The sequence below is a fragment of the Dromiciops gliroides genome, chromosome 1 (genome assembly GCF_019393635.1).
Source record: "Dromiciops gliroides isolate mDroGli1 chromosome 1, mDroGli1.pri, whole genome shotgun sequence".
Taxonomy (NCBI): Eukaryota; Metazoa; Chordata; class Mammalia; order Microbiotheria; family Microbiotheriidae; genus Dromiciops; species Dromiciops gliroides.
The window spans coordinates 648046338-648051728 of record NC_057861.1 but is presented as its reverse complement, the minus strand read 5'-3'; the positions used below and the strand labels follow the sequence as shown (position 1 = coordinate 648051728).

General features: G+C 38.7%; 1 pseudogene; it reads left to right on the top strand.

Annotated features, from left to right (window-relative positions):
• Positions 1-402: 402 nt before the first annotated feature.
• Positions 403-1488, top strand: LOC122753214 (annotated as a pseudogene).
• The last annotated feature ends 3903 nt before the right edge of the window (positions 1489-5391 follow it).

Here is a 5391-nt window from a genome sequence, read left to right as displayed (position 1 = left end):
ACAATAACACAATTCATCTTGAAGAACAAAAGGTCAAAAATATCAAGAGAACAACTGAAAAAAATACACAGTGGGGTTCACACTTCTGGCAGGATGAGACATGTCTAGAGCTGCCTGGCTGCAGCAAGAAGTTCAGGATCCTGTGATCTCTGCATCAAGATAGCCATGGTGATGGCAGGTGCTGCTCACCAGCCTCTCAGGGGAAAGTCCTCAGCATAGGCCAGAGCTTCTGTCATCATATGGCTATTGTAAGCCTTCAGCTGGAAGAGAACCACCACTGATAGGAGATGTTTCCACTGAAGTTCTTGGTCCAACACAGCCAGGTTCTGCTTTGTGTATTGGCTTCAAGTGACAGGGCCAGCAAACACCAAAAAGGTGTTTGGGGAATTGCTGTTGCTGCCAATGGGGAGGTGGACCTTCGGCTTGACCTTCATCTGGAAGGTGATACTGACTCTGGGGCTGGTGTTTCTTTATTACTTCTTCTCCATTGGCATCACCTTCTACAACAAATGGCTAATGAAGAGTTTCCACTTCCCTCTCTTCATGACCCTATTTTACCTCATAGTGATATTCCTTTTCTTGGCTCTGTCCCAAGCACTGGCACAATGCTGCCACCAGCACACCTGAGTAGTACTGAGCTGTGCCGACTACTTCCAGAGAGTAGCTCCCACAGCATTGGCAATGGTGCTTGATGTGGGTCTGATACACTGGAGCTTCCTGTACATCACCATCTCACTGTACACAATGACCAAGTCTTTGGCAGTTCTCTTCATTTTTATCTTCTCCCTGATCTTCAAGCTAGAGGAGCTGCAGGCAACATTCATCCTGGTGGTCCTTCTTATTGCTGGTAGCCTCTTCAGGTTCACTTATAAGTCCACACAGTTCAAAGGAGAGGGGGTTGTCCTGATGCTAGGGTTCTCATTCATAGGAGGGATTTGATGGATCCTTACCCAGATCCTGCTGCAGAAGGCTGAACTGGGTCTCCAAAATCCTGTGGACACCATGTACCACCTGCAGCCACTCATGTTTCTGGAACTCTTCTCCCTTTTTGCTATTTTTGAAGGTCTACATTTGTCTACATCTGAGAAAATCTTCAGGCCTCATCCTGGATGTTTTTGGCACTCCTTACTTTGGTGGGATCCTTGCCTTTGGCTTGGGCTTTTCAGAATTCCTCTTAGTCTCCAGAACCTCCAGCCAGACCCTCTCCATTGCTTGGATTTTTAAGGAAGCCTGTACTTTGCTGCTGGCAGCTCATCTTCTGGGAGACCAGATAAGCCTACTGAATTGGCTTGGCTTTGCCCTCTGTCTGTCTGGGATAGCCCTCCAAATCACCCTCAAAGCACTCAACTTCAAGGTGAAAGTGGTCCCAAGCCCCACAAGGGGCCTGTTTCCAACTCTGACCTAGAGCTACTTTTGCAGAACAGGGAGCCTGGTGATGAGTAAGATGAGGATGAGGGGGAGAAGTTCTCTGTGGCCCAGGGGCATTAGTGACCTGCCTAACTGACAGTGCATGGACTATCCCATCCCTCTCCTATACTGACGCTTCTTTGCATGCCACTGGTAGCTAACCATGTAGACAGATGCAAGTGCCCTGCCTCATGAGATGGGCAGTGGTGGGCTACATGATGCCCAGCCCGGGATGTAGCTGATATAATGTATCAATATGCAAGATGTTGGGGTGCAGGGGCTGTTATGATAGTGTTCTTGCTATCAAGGATTAAATGAGAGCTGTACGTAACATCAGAGTGAAGTAGATTTATTACCAGGGCTTGAGAAAGGCAAGATTTGGGTAGGGGTCACATTGGAGGATGGGAATGGGCTGATTCCCCTAGATTGGTTCCCTAAGACCTCTTAGGCCAAGAATTTTCATAATTCAGAGGATAATGAAGATTACTAAGGGAAGAAAATGTGAACTGTATACTATTCCCCAGCTAGGGGAAGGTGGAGGAGCTGGAACTTCAGAATCTGGAGGGCTGCTTTGCTCAGAGAGCAGTTTTATTTATAGTTTGAAATAAATGCTTTATGATCCACTGAAAAAAATGCACAGGAAGGTGGGCTAGCTATACCGAATCCGAAGCTTTACTATAAAGCAACAGTCATCAAAACTATTTGATACTGGCTCAAAAATAGAGTGGTGGATCAATATTATATGTTAGTCACAGGAGACACAGTAGTAAATGAATTTAGTAATGTACTGTTTGATAAACTCAAAGACTCCAGCTTCTGGGATAGAAACTCAGTATTTGACAAAAACTGCTAGGAGACCTGGAAGATAGTATGGCAGAAACTAGGCATAGACCAACATCTTACACCTTAAACTAAAATAAGTTCAAACTGGTACATGGTTTAGACATAAAAGGTGATACCATAGGTAAATTAGGAGAGGAAGGAATAGTTTACCTCTCATATCAATGGCAAGGAGAAAATGTTTTGAGCAAACAAGAGATAGAAAATATTAGGAAATTCAAGATGGATGATTTTGATTACATTAAATTAAAAAGGTTTTGTGCAAACAGAAGCAATGCATCCAAAATTAGAAGGGATGCAGAAAGCTGGGAAACAATTTTTATACCCAGTATTTCTGATAAAGGCCTCATTTCTAAAATATATATGGAACTAATTCAAAATTATAAGAATCCAACTCATTCTCCAATTAAGAAATGGTCAAAGGATACAAACAGGCAGTTTTCTGATGAAGGAATTAAAACTATCTATTGCCATATAAAAAAATGCTCTAAATCACTATTGATTAGAGAGATGCAAATTAAAACAACTCTGAGGTAGCACCTGACACCTATCAAATTGGGTAATATGAATAAAAAGGAAAATAATAAATCTTGTATAACCTGTGGAAAAATTGGAACTCTGATGCACTGTTTTTTGAGGTGTGAATCAATACAACCATTCTGGAGAGCAATTTGGAACTATGCCCAAAGGGCTATTAATCTGTGCATACCCTTTGACCCAGCAATACCACTATTAAGTCTTTTTCCCATAGAGATCACTAAAAAGGGAAATGGACCCACATGTACAAAAATATTTATAGCTGCTCTTTTTGTGGTGTCAAAGAATTGGACATTGAGGGGATGCCCATGAACTGGGAAATGTCTGAACAAGTTGTAGTATATGAATGTAATGGAATACTGTTGTGCTATAAGAAATGATGAGGAGGTGGATTTCAGAGAAACCTGGAAGGACGTCCATGAACTAATGCTGAGTGAGATGAGCAGAAACAGGAGAACATCTTACACAGTATCAACAACATTGTGTGTTGATTAGGTGTGATAGATTTGACTCTTACCAGCAATACAATGGTTCAAGATCTCGTGATGGAAAATGCTCTCCACATCCAGAAAAAAAGAACTGTGATATCTAGATGCAGATTGAACCATACTATTTCTATTTTTTTTTGTTTTTTCTTTTTTGAGGCTTTTACCTTTTGCTCTAATTCCTCTTTCACAGCATGACTAATGCAGAATATGTTTTATGTGATTGTACATATATAACCTATATCAGATTGCTTGCTGTCTTGGGGAGGAGGGAGAGAAAGGAGGAAAGGAGAAAAATTTGAAACTAGAAATCTTATAAAAACAAATGTTGAAAATTATCTCTACATGTAACTAGGAAATAATAAAATACTTTTATGAATAAAAAAATAAAAAAGAAATAATAACTAGAATATATAGGGCTTTAAATTTTCAAAGCATTTAACATGTATTAACTCATTTGTTAGGAAGTAATGAGTTTGGTGAAGGGGATCTGAGGTTTATTTTTTGGCCATTTTTCTTAGCATTCTTTCTATAACTCCTACTTACTTGTATCTAAGAGCCAAAAAAACCTGAGTCCTTGGTAGTGAATAAAGTGTTTTATTCAGAATCCTCTGTTCAAATCCCACCCCAGACACTTAATAGCTTTGTGTTTGAGTAAATCACTTCCTTACTCAGTGCCTTTGTTTTCTCATATGTAAAATGGGTATAAGAATGACATGAATTTCACAAAGTTATTGTGAAGATCAAATTGTATAATGTATGTCAAGGATTTTGAAAATCTGAGGATAAGTAAGAGTTATTATCAAAGAATATTTCAGCTACTATTAGTCAAGCAAGAGGAAAAATATTACAACTTTAAAGTTAAAAGCTCATAAAAATATAAACAAAGGTAAATAAGAAATTTTTAAACATAAGGTTTGCATTTCCCCCCCAAAGATATGTGCTTCCTATTTAAAATACTTCATGGGTTTCCATAGCTAGATTTTGTGGCTTAATGCCTAAGTTTCTTTTTTATCATAAAAGCATTTTATTATTTTCTAGTTACATGTAGAGATAGTTTTCAACATTTGTTTTTACAAGATTTCTAGTTCCAATTTTTTCTCCTTCCCTCCCTTTCCTCTCCCCTTCCCAAGACAGCAAGAAATCTGTTATAGGTTATATATGTATAATCATATTAAACATATTTCGGCATTAGTCATATTGTGAAAGAATTATCAGAACAAAAGAGAATAACCTCAAAAAAGAAAAAAAAAACAAAAACAAAAAAAGGTAGAAACAGTATGTTTCAATCTGCATCTAGATTCCACATTTCTTTTTTTCTGGATTTGTAGAGCATTTTCCATCATGAGTCATTTGGAATTATCTTCAACCATTGTATTGCTGAGAAGAGGTAAGTCTATCACAGCTGATCATCACACAATGTTCTTGATACTGTATACAATATTTTCCTGGATCTGCATCAATTCATGTAAGTCTTTTGAGGTTTTTTTTTCTTCTGAAATCAGCCTGCTCATCATTTCTTATAGCACAATAATATTCCATTATATTCATGTACCATAACTTGTTTAACCATTCCCCAATTGATGAGTTAATGTCCAGGTTTCTGGTAGTGATTTTCTCCCTAATCAGTATGATTCTTACATAATTGACAATCAAGTCAACAAGTATTTATTAATTGTTTACTATGTGCCATACATTATGCAAAGCACTTGGGGTGGTGGGGATGTACAAGAAAAAAAAAATCCCCTGAGAAGTTTATAAGCTGTTAGCAACAGACAAACACATAAAGACATGAATGGCAGCTTCAAAGGTAAGTTGGGGGTAGAGGGAATACAGGAGAGAGATTGAAAAGGTATCACTTCTGGTGGTTATTGAATAAAGCTCACTATGAACTGACCTGGCCAGATCCCAGATTCATAAAAATCAAAATAGGTTGAAAGGAGAACTCTAGAAACTAGCTTAAAAAACAAAGAAAGAAAGAACAAAGGAGACTCTCCCCAGTCTCCACTAGGATACTCTATGGATTTTCAGTTGTTAATGCAAAACAATAGCTTCCCTGGCTATGTTTCCCATGGGACTTGCTCCCTGCCCTCCTCTGCCTCTCTTAAGTACTCTAGTACTT